Source organism: Tupaia chinensis, unplaced genomic scaffold (genome assembly GCF_000334495.1).
Source record: "Tupaia chinensis unplaced genomic scaffold, TupChi_1.0 Scaffold000317_1, whole genome shotgun sequence".
In the NCBI taxonomy this organism is placed as follows: Eukaryota; Metazoa; Chordata; class Mammalia; order Scandentia; family Tupaiidae; genus Tupaia; species Tupaia belangeri.
The window spans coordinates 3873696-3888249 of record NW_006159810.1 but is presented as its reverse complement, the minus strand read 5'-3'; the positions used below and the strand labels follow the sequence as shown (position 1 = coordinate 3888249).

At 36.4% G+C, this 14554-nt stretch overlaps 1 protein-coding gene and 1 non-coding gene across 4 annotated transcripts in view; one reads left to right on the top strand and one right to left on the bottom strand.

Moving 5' to 3' along the window:
- The first annotated feature begins 9190 nt into the window (after window positions 1-9190).
- MAP4K3 (mitogen-activated protein kinase kinase kinase kinase 3) overlaps window positions 9191-14554 on the top strand; it is a 124657-nt gene continuing 119293 nt past the window's right edge. For all 3 annotated transcript variants that reach the window (XM_014588928.2, XM_027773007.1, XM_014588927.2), the window contains exon 1: window positions 9191-9244. The gene's annotated coding sequence lies outside the window, so the exon portion shown is untranslated. The remainder of the gene's footprint in view (window positions 9245-14554) is intronic.
- Window positions 11026-11127, bottom strand: LOC114008297 (U6 spliceosomal RNA). Its single transcript, XR_003549857.1, has one exon. It is a non-coding gene; the product is annotated as a U6 spliceosomal RNA (small nuclear RNA).

Below are 14554 nucleotides of genomic sequence, written 5' to 3'. Positions count from 1 at the left end.
GTCAGCCATGTAGGAGTCCAGCATCCTCAGCCACCAAGCCACTGCTGGGCCCTATTTGTGTTATTTTTAATAATATGTATTTGCTTTCCTAATTCAGTACCATGGGATATATACCTTATTATGTCAATACATAAGGCTCTACTCTATATGATGTTTCATTCTGTGATGTCACCATAATTTTGTTCGATGGTTTTTTTAGCAGTGGACGTTTAGGTTGTTTATCATTTAATTGTGAATATTTCTACCACAAATATTCATATACATCTATCTTTTTACCTTTTTTTTAAGAATAGAACAGAGTGTTAGTGAAATTGCTAGGCTTACAAGTATGTATTTTGAAATGGTGATACTAAAAATTGATCTTTAAAAATTATTGTTTTAATTTTTTATCCCCATCATGAATATATGAGAATGATCATTCTCAGTTTTTCACATTCATTTATATCATTCATTTTAAACTTTGCCAAACTGACATCAAAAATTTTTATTTAAGTTGCTGTACTTTTTATATAAATTACTATTTAGTATCATCCTTTGTTCATTTTCTTCATATTTATTTTGCCATGGAGAATCTTTAATTTGTATGTTGCTTTGTTTCACTGTCTGGGTTCATGTTCTGTTTACAGGCCTTCACTCCATGATTATCAAAATGCACTATATTTTCTTCTAGTATTTTAATAATTTTGTTTTTTGTCATTTAAATCTTAAAACATCTGAATTTATTTGTGTGTATTTGTGTGTGTGTGTGTGTGTGTAGCATGAAATAGGGGTATAAATTTTCTTCCCCCAATTGAATAGTCAGTTCTAAAAGTGTGTTTACCAGTTGACTTTAAATTACAACTTCATCTTATTCTAAATTTGGAGACTGTTTTGTTCCATTGATGTATGTGTCTAATCCTGTACCAGAAACACACATTTCTAAATATTGTTATCTTCTTAGTATGTTTTCTTTTTATTTTATTTTAATTTCTTTTATACATTCAATCACATATGTCACTTAGCTTGTAAAGCGAATGTTCCAACATTAATACACTTCTCATCAGTCCAGTTGGGGATACTATACACAATACCATCAACAGATAATAACTCATTTCTTTGTCGCATAAATGTCTTGCCTCTCTATTTTCTCCTTAATGTCTTTGCTCAGACTCTCCTCTTTCTCCCACCCTCTTTCCGCACTGTATCCGGTATCTGTGACCATTTTCTATGTTTCTATGTCCTCTGGTCATTCAGTTTCAGCAACAGAGTGTGGACAGTTGGTTTATATTAAGTGGACATATACAGTGTCTCTCCTTCATAGTCTGGCTTGCTTTACTCAGCAGAAATCTTCCATATTCATCCACTGTCTGTCAAAAGCCACGGTCTTGTTGTTTTTTTATGGCTAAACAGTATTCTGAAGAGTATATGTACCACACTTTCTCAATCCATTCTTCTGATCATGGACATTTGGGTTGGTTCCATGTTCTAGCAATTGTGAATAATGCAGCAACAAACATAGATGTGCAAGTACTTTTCTGACTTAGCATTCTTCTCTCCTTTGGGTAGATACCAAGGAGTGGGATTGCTGTATCATGTATGGTAGTTCTATTTGTAGATCTTTGAGGAATCTTCATATTGATATTTTCATACCTACAGCAATTTACCTCTTAATTTATTAAAAAATGTTCATTAATCTCACACATTTCACTTCTAAATGAATTTCAGGATGCTGTATGTGTATTTTGTAGAGCAAATTTGTAATCTTTGTAGTGGGATGTCATGCCCTTAGATTTTGACTCTTCATGATGTATAGCTTTGCAGGTACCTTACCAAGCCAAACTCAAGAGACTTTAGGAGGAGGACACAGTATTGACCAGGGGTGACAGAAACTCCTTATTCAAGTTCCTTACTTTAGCTCTTATAGACCCTTTGTGGGAATATCATAGAAAACCACAAGCTATTGTGCTAAAGTGTGGTACCTGAAAAAAATGTTTTTAGTATTGGTGAGGTCAGTTCAAGTTATTGTCAAAGATCTGGGTCTTTAGCTGTTGCCAAACAGTCTTGTCTTTAGCCCAAGCCACATTCTCCCCATTTTACTCTCTGAACTGATCCTGTTGCTTTTTCTATAATCTGCTCTTAAATTTCTCTTCCTCATCTACCTGGCCAAACTCTTTCATAATTTATTGAGACTCCTCTGACTCAGGTTCAAATCCAGCTTTGCTGGAGAGGGGTGGCCGTGATCAGTTCTGTCCCTTCATTTGAGGACTGTTCTGTATTCCTCTGGATTGACAGTGCAGCAGGTAATTACTGAAAATAATTATTTACATCAATATAGTGTGACTTTTGCCAAATTTTGCCTTGGTTAACCACAAACCTGGAAAATCCAAAATAAAGAACAGAAAACACAAAATGTAGAATTTTAACCAATTTTCTCGATTCCCGTTAAATTGCCTTTGTTCAGGTTCCTGAGATTACTATGATGTAATCAAGGTAAAAGCATAGCAGTAATAGGGACCAAAGAGATGCTGTTGAAGGGTGCTGGAAACAGAGGGGAAAAAATTGTATCCATATCAAGCATTCTCTTGTAATAGGAAAATTTTTAGTGGAAGTAGAAAAAAATTTTATATAACAAAAAATGTTTCTGCTATTGGTAAGAGTGCTTCATAAGAGTAACAGTCAAAAATATGATAAAGCTGGGACCAGTAAGTAACAAATGGCTGGTTGCTGGATTCCAGCGTAGTCGACCACTGCTGTGGGAGAGCATGTAATGCCTGCCCAAAATCCCGAGGAGAATGGAGAAGGGATTTCCACATGGTTTATCCCTCCTGGTGGGGGGAGTGAGAAATCACTTTAAAAGAAATCTTTATGTCTCTCTGTCTCTGTCCCTCCAGGGAGCATACATACCCAGGAGCAAAAATCTCTCTCTAAAAAAAAAAAAAAAACAAAAAAAAAAAAACCATGGTTTATCCCTCCTGGTGGGGGGAGTGAGAAATCACTTTAAAAGAAATCTTTATGTCTCTCTGTCTCTGTCCCTCCAGGGAGCATACATACCCAGGAGCAAAAATCTCTCTCTAAAAAAAAAAAAAAAAACAAAAAACAAAACACTTGATAAAGCTAATAAGTTAGTCTGTTTGTCTTGGAAACATATTCAACTTACTTTCAAGTTTGGTGTCTTTAAAAAGTGTCCTTTCCATTAAAGATATATATCCAGCCCTCAAATGTAGGCAAATGTTCCAGTAATTTGTTACATTGCACACACCCCAAATCCAAACATAAGTAATTTTAAATTAAAAAAAAAATGAAGCTTGCTTTTACAATAGCTTCTTTTCTTTTTCTTTTTAAGACAGATTTTTGCTGTAGACCTCTGTGTTCGACAGAGAGACAGAAAGCGAGAAATCACCCCCCAGGAGGATGGCAATCCCTTTTCCTCTAATTCTCCTCTAAGGATTTTGGGCACACACACACATGCCTGTATGAGTTTAAGCCTCCAGGTCCAGGATTCAAACTGCAGTCGATTATGTGGGAGCCCAACAATGTAACCAGTACACCATCTGCTGGCCCCAGCTTTTTTTTTTTTTTTTTTTTAATGGATATACTTATTATTATAGGCAAAAGTGGATAGACACAAAATTTTTTGACTGACACATAGAAGATCGTATTGTTTTGTGAGATAGAAGTTACCTTAAAAGACTTTTTTGGAAACAAATATTTTATTGGATAGACTATTTTGTGTTTCTTAATAATATTATGCTTAATCTGGACTACCAGTTATTTGCATAAGGAAATATCCCATCTATTTAACATTTTGCCACCAGTTTTATTTTTTTTAATTCACAGTATTCATGTGTGAAATCCTCAGTGATTTTTATAAAGCCACATTTCTTTTTTTTGAGTGGTTTTCGCTACAGGGCACGTGTGCTCACCAGACAGCGAGAAATCACCACCCAGGGGGGATAGCCTCCCCGCCATCCCTTCTCCTCCATTCTCCTCTCGGGATCTTGGGCACGCACGCACACGCGCCCAGCGTGAGTTTAAGCCACCGAGTCCAGATCCTTTAACCACTAGGCTGTGGGGCTGACCCAAGATTTTTTTTCCCCCATCTCTTCACATGGCCTCATCTCTGCGTGCATGTGTCTCTAATGGTCTATGCTCTTCCAAGGACAATGGTCATGTTGGATTATGATCTACCTATATGACTCATTTACCTTAATTGATGAATGCCTTGTCTCCATTTGCAGTCACATTCTGAAGTGGTGAGGATTAAGGCTGCAACACATGAGTTCATGGGCAGTAGGGGGAAACACAATTCAGTCCTTAACATTCTGTAAAAAACACTGTTAAGAGAATGATAGACAAGCTAATGACTGGGAGAGAACATTTGCAAATCATGTATCTGAGAAAGGACTTGTATCTGGAATATTTAAAGAACTTTTGAAAATCATCAGTAAGAAAATAAATATCCCAGTAAAAACTTGGACAGAAGACTGGAAGACAATTAAAGGATAACAGATGAGCACATGAATAAGATGTTTATCAGTAACCATTAGGGAAGTGTAAACCAAAGCCATTGTGAGATACCATTACACATCTACTAGAATGGCTGAAATAGGGCTGGCTCTGTAACATGTCAGTCAGCACAGTACATGGCCCAGACAGTTTTTCAAGTGGCCTAAAAAACTTGCCAGGCGCATGACCTTTTATGTCCAAAGTCCTGATGCAGTGGAAAAATAGAGGAGAAAAGATTGTGACATGACCACACTTCATGGAAGTGTGTTTTTTCTCTCTCTCTCTGCTAAGTGTATGTGCCCTCTGGCAATTAAAAACAAAGTGACTAAAAGAAAGACTCCTGACTACTGGCAAGGATGTGGGGCAGTTTGCACTTCATACATTCCTTGCTGCTGGAAACAAGCCATGGGATAGCCACAAGAGTTAGATACTTCTTTTTAAGCTTCCACCTACCACCTGGTATGATGTAGTCCCAGTTTGGGGGGTATTTATGTAACTGGTATACAGATGTCTGTAGAAGTGCTATTGTTATTTGCCAAAAATTGTAAACAACCCAGGTGCCTTTTAGCTGGTAAATGGATAAACCATGGTACATCCATACAATGGAATACTACTCAGCAATGAAAGGAATAAACTTAGGATATATGCAACAATTTGGTGAAAAATGTCTCAGGAGGCTATATAATGGATAATTTAATTTATATGATAGTCTTAAAAAGGTAAATAATGGTGACAGAGAGCAAGCAGATGAGTGATTGCCAGGGATTAGGGTGGATATAGCTTCCAGTGGAGGTTTTGCAGCAATAGAACTTCTCTGTTTTATTATGGCAGTGATGGTTTCACAAATCTACATGTGTTAAAATTATTGGAATTTTATCCCCCAAATCTACTTTACTGTGTGGTAATTTTAAAAGTTTAAAAATCTCCAATTTTAAATATTTTATTGCATACACATACATACTTAAACAAAATTCAATTCTTAATTTGCACTGGCTACATTTCAGTTAATCAGTAGGTACGTGAAATATGGGGCTATATTGGAAGGTGTGGATACAGAACATTCCTGGCAGTGCAGAAATTTCTACTGAACAGCGCTGTTTTAGAACAAGGGCTAGCAAAGCCTTTTGATGAAGGGCCAGATAGTAATACTTCTTCAGGCTTTGCGAGCCATATGGTCACCATCTCAGCTACACAAGTCTGCCAGTGTATTGTGAAAGCAGCCATTGATGGTACTTACACAGATGAGTGTGACTGTGCCCCACTGAAACTGTGAAATAGGCATGTTTGCTGTCCACTATTTTAGAGAGGCCAGCCTCTTTTTTTCATGTCAGCTTAGGGTTTATTGGTTGAGTGGACCTTGTACTTTATCATCCAGTTAAATAAATGTTTAGTTATTTGAGAGTGGACGTAAGCACTGTGTATAATTCTGCTGAGGCAGTAGGTGAAAATCAAGGGTGTCCTGGGGACCAGGGCTGTAAGTCCCTGACTCCGATCTTCCTGTGATTTAGTTGCCCTTGATGTTGGCACATGCCTCTTCAATTAACTGTGCTAAAGCAAATGTGAAGCTGTTCCTTCCCCAGTGAGTGTGGGTTATCCATTTCCCTCTGAAAGGGTGTATTTGTATGGGAGGCACCCTGAAATTTGGCCTGCCTGGAAACTCAAAATAGTCTGTTTTTCCTGTCCCTAAGTCTTTGCTCTTGTTATTCTTTGTATGCTTTCTCTTCATCCCTTTTGTAGGTTGATCCTGTTCTAGTCCATCTTTCAAATGTCTCATAAGTGGTATCACTTTTATGAAGCCATCTGTAACATCTAACACCCTTTGCAGATAGGAGTTGGTAGTTACTTTGTACAGTTTGAATGGCACGGTGCTTTAGACTGGATCCCCAAAGCTGTGTATCAGAAGTATCTCAGTAGCTTTAAGTACAGATTGCTAGATCTCATTTTAAGTATGTTGGTTCAAAATTAGTGCCATTGTTTTGTTGTTTCATTTTGTAGTTCAACTTCATATATTCATATATATATATATATATAGTTGTGTAAATATAACTAGACAGCTGGTTCAGTATTTAGAATTCATTAGACAGATAACTTGATGTAAACCTTGACTTTTAGAAATAGAACTTTAGAAATAGCCTGATTTCACTTGCTTGTTTTTAAATTATAGGTAGAGAAGATGAGAAAAGGAAACGGGGGAAAAGATTTCCTCAGATCACATTACCTCCTACTAACAGAGCCAGGTCTCAACTTTTGCACTTCTTAACTCTCACTTCAGACTCTTTCTTCATAGTCACATTGGAATGAATATGAATAGTAAGCTGTGAGTGCTCTGGGGTGATCAGTACAGAGTAGAAGGTGCTGTTTTACTGATCCTGACAGAGTCTAACTTTATATAGGACCTAACACTATTTTTGAGCTCTTAGTGAGTGCTTCTGGATTGTGTTGTTTAGTTTTCTGAGTTGAAGATAACTGAGCAACCAGGATGAAATCGTCTCAGAAAAATTCTTTCCTCAACTAGTTCTAATCTGAATAGTGTCTAAAAGGCTCATGAAACCAAACTGAATCCTGGAACAACTTGGGAACTTAGTAGTTTCATGGAGTTCCTTTCAGATTTGCAGGATTTTCCTTACCAAGCTCACTTGTATTTGAGGTTTGAGGTTACCCAGGATCTGTGGGATTGTGTGTGTTGGTTGGGACAGAATATTAGAGATAATACTGATTTTTATACTACCTCAACATATAACCTTGACCATTGTCAGTTTAGAGACAGCAAAATGTTATGTATTTTATTCAGAAAGCCAAGATTCTTAGTTAATTAAAATGCCTTAAAGAACTGTCAATAATAAACATGGATTTTGATGAATTAAGACTCAGAAATGGAAGTTTCCCGGGGGTTTTATTTCTTTAACTCTTTCTCCCCTTCTTTTTGTGAAATATCTTAATATTTGCCAAATAAGTATCTGCCAGAAAATATTTCAGAGCATAGAAAGCAAAAAAGCAGTCATCATTTTAATTGTCTTTTTTTAATTGACTCTAAGAAAAACCCATAATTTTAAGACTGCTTTAGAGTATTCTGTTATAGACTGATAACACCGTTTGAAATATTGTATTCATAAGTTAAATCTGTAGAAATATTGACTTCAGTAAATTATTCACCAGTAGATTACTGTCATAGCTTTTCTGTTAAATATATGCTAGTGTTAACTATTAGTAAATCTATTTTATATGAGTACATTGTGTATAGCCATCATTTTGGTCAAACACTTTAGAGTAACTTGTATTGTCAATACAGAGTGTGCCCTCGTGTGGTCATTGAGAACAGCATTTCAACTATTATATAAATAATCATGCTAGTGCCCTGTATGACTTCATATTTATTTGCTGTCCCATAATATAATCACCCATTCTCTTAAGTGTCTTCTCAGTAACCTCCCACCCCCCAAAAAAAGGCATGATTTTAAAATGTTGAGAACGGGACAGAATAGCATATTTTCTTACTTGTAGGCGATGCCAAAAAAGATGTGGCTTGAAGGACAGGATGTAAAGTAGGAACCTAACAGAGGAAAAAAAAAACCAAAGTGTAAAGAGAGGCGAGTAGTTGTGATAGTGTTTGAGAAATTATGGCTAAAGTTGATGTAATAATATACCTGAATATTTTTCAGGTGCACCCTGACTCCCTTTTACAGAATGCCCCCAGAATGATACTCTGGTTCACCATTTCTTTATCTGTTTATCCTTGAGGAAGGAACAAATATTTATCTAGCACTATCCATTTGAAAATCTATCTCATTTCATATAAATTAGTTTGAACAAAATTTGACTGCTATAAGTTGTGTTTAAAAGAAGGCAAGAGTGCTGTTTTCATAATTATTTAATAGTGCTAGCCTTTCATGTTCTAGAGTTTTTAAATGAAAAAGTTAAGGCTAATTAATTTAAAATTTAAAAAATTTTTTCAGTCTTTCAATGAATGATAATATATAGTGTGATGCTTAAGGGGTTACATTCTGGAGTCAGGCTGCCTGCATTTGAATCCATTGTCACTTATAAGCTGTGTGACCGAACTGTGTGACCAGGACAAGTTCTTTAACTTTTCTGTGCTTCAGTCTCCTCTTCACAATATGGGGATAATATTAACTCCTACCTCTTAAGACTGTTATGAGGATTAAATGAATTAATATAAGAACACTTAATGCCTGGCACATGCACACTAATGTCTCTGTATTAGCTTTTGTTATTATTGCTGATACTAAATGTGCACATGTATTTATGTTGAAATTCATGGTGAAGAATATATTATGTTTGGGGGCAGCTCAGCAGCACAGTGATTAAGTGCTGTACGTATGGACCTGGATCCCACATGGCCAACTGTGGTTTGGATCCCAGCCATGGCAACTTGCAAAAACACGCCAAGCCTGTGTATGTGCATGCCCAATGTCCTGTCGGGATGGGAAAATGGAGGGAAAAGGATTGTGGCATGATCACACCTCACTGGGGATGCTTTCTTTCTTGTGCGAGTATACACACCCTGTAATGGTTTAAAAAAAAAAAGAAAAAAGAAAACACTGTGCTTCGTAAATATGAATCAATTTTGTATTTCTTGTTTTAAAAGATACAATTGAAAACATAAGAATAAAGTAAAATGCCATTTTGTAAAAATTTTTTGTAAAAACTTTTTCATAATCTTTTTTTTTTTTTCTTTTTTAGGCACGGAATGTTAACACTGGTGAATTAGCCGCAATTAAAGTAATAAAATTGGAACCAGGTAAATTATTTAAAAGTCATTGTTTCTTATTGCTTTCTAGGCATTGGATTTGTTAAGGCTTATTTTAATGATATTTTTCTGTCCAAATGTAAAATGTGTCAACATTTTCTTGTTTTTCCTAATGTCTTCTGGGAAATAGAGCTGGTTGCTTTTTCCTCCACCTCTTTGAGACTTGCATTCACCTTGCTCAGTTATTCCCCGAGAAATAACTGATAATTTGGAGAGGGAGGGAAACTCCGAAGAGACAGGTCCTGCTAAGGTCTTTGGGCTAACTTATGACGAGTCGATAGTGGTATATTTCGAAGTTCATGTAGCCCTGTGGTGAGAGGGTAGTGAGATACAGTGGGAAGAGCTAGATAGAGATTTGGGAGGTTGTAATCCAGTTCTTTGTCTCCCACTCTTGTTCTGTGAATCTGGGCAGGTAGCTTCATGTCTCTATGTCACCTTTTTCTTGGTAGACCTAGATTTCATATGCTGTATGCCATTAATATCTTAGTAGTTACCCTCAACCTGATCAACTCACTGCAGAGCTCCTTAGGATCACTCTGCACTTTTTGTCTGCTTTAACTGTATGTCCTTGGATTCCTCCCAGTATCCTCAAAACCCACATCTTTCTGAGCTAACTACCCACTCTTGCTTATCCTTAGAAACCCCTTCACCCTCTGTCTTTCTCCCACTGTGAGCAAGTACAGTCATGCACAATCTAAGGACATTGCAGACTGCATATACGATGGTGTTCCCATAAGATTATACCATGTAGCCCAGGTGTGTAGTAAGCTGTATGATCTCGGTTTGTGCAAATACACTGTAATGTTTGCACAATCACATATCTACATATTAATGTATTTATCAGAATATATCCCCCTGTGACACATGACTGTGATTGTACATGTGTTTAGGCTCCACGGCAATTATGATGCCTTCCTTATGACTTCTTGCTGAACAGATAATATGAATTGGTAAGATAGGTCGTAACTTCAGAATGAACAGAAATTCATTCAGAGATTTTTCAATAGTGGGTAGACTTTTTCTGTAAAGTACTAGATAGTAAATATTTTAGACTTTGTGGGCCATGTACGATGTCTGTATACAGTTCTCTCTCTTTCCCTTCATCCTTCCCTCCCAAAATATAAAATACATTTCTAGCTGGAAAAAAATTAATATTAGAAAACCAGGCTGCTGGCATTTAATAGAGCCAGTGAGATGAGAACAGTCCATGGCCCCAGCCAGTGATCAACCTACATGACCTAGATTTAAAAATTATAAACCTCAGAGAATATAACTGCCAGGGCCCTTCGAGCCACTCTTTCTCTGTCCACTCAGACCTGCTTCTCTCTCTCAGGAGTGGACTTTCACTTTTATTCAATAAATACCTTTCCTTTTAAACAAAGAAAGAAAGAAAAATAATAAAGCTACTTACTGTTATAGTTTGCCTATCCCGATTTAAGTCATCAGCAGACACTTTAGAAATGCCATTTAGATGAAAGTTTAAAAGTCGTGTTGATTGGCTGTGATCGAACCACCTTGAAATATAATGAATCAACAATACCTTTTCAGTTATACATATTTACAGATTTTGTATAGCCTAACACATTCTAACAAGACAAGATTTTCCTTTTCTCTGAGTCTCCTGATTTCAATTTATTTTATTTATTTTTCTTGGGAAAATAGATTATTCAAATAGAACTTTATTTTTTCAAACACAGCCACAGAAGCAGATTAAAAGTCGTGTTGATTGGCTGTGATCGAACCACCTTGAAATATAATGAATCAACAATACCTTTTCAGTTATACACTTTACGAATTTGCATGTCATCCTTGCACAAGGGCCATGCTAATCTCTGTCGTTCCAGTTTCAGTAGATGTTCTGCCAAAGCAAGCACCTTACTCTTCAGTTTGTAAGATATTTAAGAAAGATGTTTGAAATTAATGAAATCTGAGGTATAAAAAGAAATGATTTGGCATTTAAAGCAGAGCCTTCATTTTTAATCATTAATAAGTGACTGTGCTACTTAATGAAATGGGTCTAATCAATGAAATGGCTCCAATCAGAAGTAGTTTGTGCATACATCATTCTCTTGAATCAGCTAAGTACCCTCTCTTTCAGAATGCTTTTTCTATTCCCTCATCTGATTGAAATGACTGTGCTGAAGAAGTAACTTTATTATAGCACTTACCTTACCTATAGGAAGGATCTTTAAAATACTCATGGAAAATGCATATTAAGAAAAAAACTATGGGGCCAGCGGGTGGCATAGTAGTTACAGGTGCTGGAATCCCACATGGCCAACCACAGTTCAAGTCCCAGACCTGGAGGCTTGCTTTCTCGCTTTCCCTCTCTCTCTCACTCTGTCTCTCTCTGGTCAAATTTAAATAAATAAATAAATAAAGTTAAATAAAATCTTAAAAAAAAAAAAAAGAAAAAACTATACTTGGGGTTTTTTTTGCAGCAAAATAAACTCATACTTTAATTTCATTTTTCCATTAACTTGTTGAAGTCATTTATATGATCATTATAGATCTGCCTTTCTTTGTGCCCAGGTTTTAATTAAACCTGTGTCCCCAGCACTGAGCTTGAGGTCTAGCATATGGAACTTTTTCAGTATATCTTATCATTTTCTTTTTAATAATTGTTATTTTTAAACATTTATCTATCTATCTATCTGTCTGTCTGTCTATCTATCTGTTTATTTGTTGTGATTTTCAAACCAGCAGGTCTGGGACTCAAACCACGATCAGCCATGTGGGAACCTAGCATCCTAACCACCATACTGCCTGCTGGCCCCTGCCTTGTCATTTTCTTTAAAAATTAAGGGTCTAAGGGGCCAGTAGGTGGTGTAGTGGTTAGGGCGCACTAGACTCCCACATGGTCGACCGCAGTTTGAATTCTTGACCTAGTGCCTTACCTTCTTACTTTCTCTTGTCTCTTTATCTCTGGTGAATGCACGTGCCCTAGCAAATTAAAAAATTAAAATTAAGGGTTTGAAAAGGTATTTGTTTTATGATTCATTAAATGTTCAAGTTGCTATGCTGTTAGTCCTGAACACTGTCACGTATACAGTGATTAAAAATGAAAGTACAAATATGACTCAATGGCGGTGGTGCATGCTACTTAAGGTGCTGTGCTCTGCAGGTTGATACAATACGAGAGGTCCAGGTTTGATTCCCAGTCCAGCACAAAGGCCACAGTGGTATGTGTTTTTAGTCCCAGCAATTTGAGAGGTTGAAGCAGAAGAGTCTCAAGACCCTGTCTTTTTTTTTTTTTTTTTTTTTTTTTTTTGAAGGGTTTTTTCTTTAGGGTTGAGAGGTTTTTGCTATAGGGCGCGTGTGCTCACCAGAAAAACAGAGAGAGACAGAAAGAGAGAAATCACCTCCCAGGGGGGATGACCACACTGCAGTCCCTTCTCCTCCATTCTCCTCTCAAGATCTTGGGCACGCATGCACACGCACACGTGCCCGGCATTAGTTTCAAGCCACTGGCTCTGGAACGCGAACCGCGATTGACTACATAGGAGTCCAGCAACATAGCCATTACACTAACTGCTGGTCCCTCAAGACCCTGTCTTAAGAGAAAAATAAAAGAATAGACAATAAAAGGGAAAAAAATAAAAAATCATTCACCTTACACTATCACCCAGAAATAACAGAGATTATTACCATATATACACACACACACACACGCACACACATACATATGATATATATAGGGTATATATACTTGAACTTAGCTGATACTGGGTTTTCTACTTAAATTTTCATAGAAGCTACCAATTTTTTTTTAGGATAATCTCAGTTTTATTAAAGGCTCATGTACAGTAAATTATGCAGGCATATTTTTTACTATCACATGGCCACTTTAGCTCTAAAAGCTACTCAAATTTTTATATTTAACTTCTTTGCTGTAATTTGCTTGTATTGTGGGAGGAATGTTAACTTGTAGCTTGACCCATTGGTTAAGACAGTAGACTCTGAAGGCAGGGTAGAAGGGTAAGATATCTGAATAATATTTTCTGTTGTTTGAAGAGCCATCACAGGGAATGGAAGAAAAAGCTGACTATTAGTTACTAATTTTAGGATTGTTGTACAATGTTGTATACTTAATTGAAGTTTGAAGTTAACCATTTTTTATTATGGTCATTAACATGGCTATGTTACTCTTTGTGAGTAGTCATTAGAACATTACCTTGAAACAATATAGCTTCAATTTTTACCTACTAAAAGATCTTTTCTCTAGAAATTAGAGTTATAGGAAATTACTTTGCTAATAGAATTAGATAAATTTGTCTCATTTTAAGAACCACTCATGAGTGAATTTCCTGTTTTGTTAATTGTCAGTTTTTGCTTCATATATTTTGGGATTAGCAATTAGTTCTCCAGCACAGGAAAAAAAAAAAAAAACCCTTCTCAGTCTGCATGACTCTCAGGAATTACCTTTCTCAGTCTTTGTCTCATTCCTGCAGTCAGTTTTTACTACACAAAGTGTTGGCAGTCACATAAGACTACTTATTTCTTTTTTATAAATTTGCATTTTATTGTTCACCCATAGAAGTATTCAGAATAAATAAGAATAATTTTGCCAGATTTCTATTATTGTGGCATGGTATGTCTTGCCACTTTCTTGTGCTTTTTTTGTATGCATAGAATTACATTATTTTAGTGTGGCGTCATGTGATATTTATTGAAAAATACATACTTTATGGTGCCAGGACAAAGGCATCCACCTGAGGAGGAAGAAGTTTCCTTAAGGAGCTGTGGGTGATAAAACATAGGTGAGAAAAGAAGCCTTGTATGAGTTGAGGGTGAGGGAAGAGTAGGGAAGAAAAGCAATGAACAGTGCTGTCCTTTGGGACTGGTGCTGAGCAGCTGGCCGTGGTACGCGGGATGTATTTTTCAGTTCGTATGGTTTTACATGTAGTCAGTTATACTTGCCTTATTTTTTCAACCCCAGCCATACATTGGGGCCTACCTTATCTGATTTTGCCTGGATTTTCACTATTTTTGTACTAAAGTGCTGTGTCTAGGAAATTCCTCATTCCTGAGCAAACAGAGAAGGGTAGTCACGCAGTTTCAAAATAAGCTCTTGATTTAATAATAGCTTTTTTGCTCTGCATATGTACGTGTATGTGTCTGTATAGGGGTGAGGGAGAAGAAATAAGTGTTAAATGTATAAATAAAATATGGGAAATATACATGATATAACCAAGAACTTGAAAAATGCCAGATATTTGTTTATTTATTTATTTATTTATTTATTTATTTATTTATTTTTGGAGAGGTTTTTCACTATAGGGCTCCTGCGCTCGCCAGACA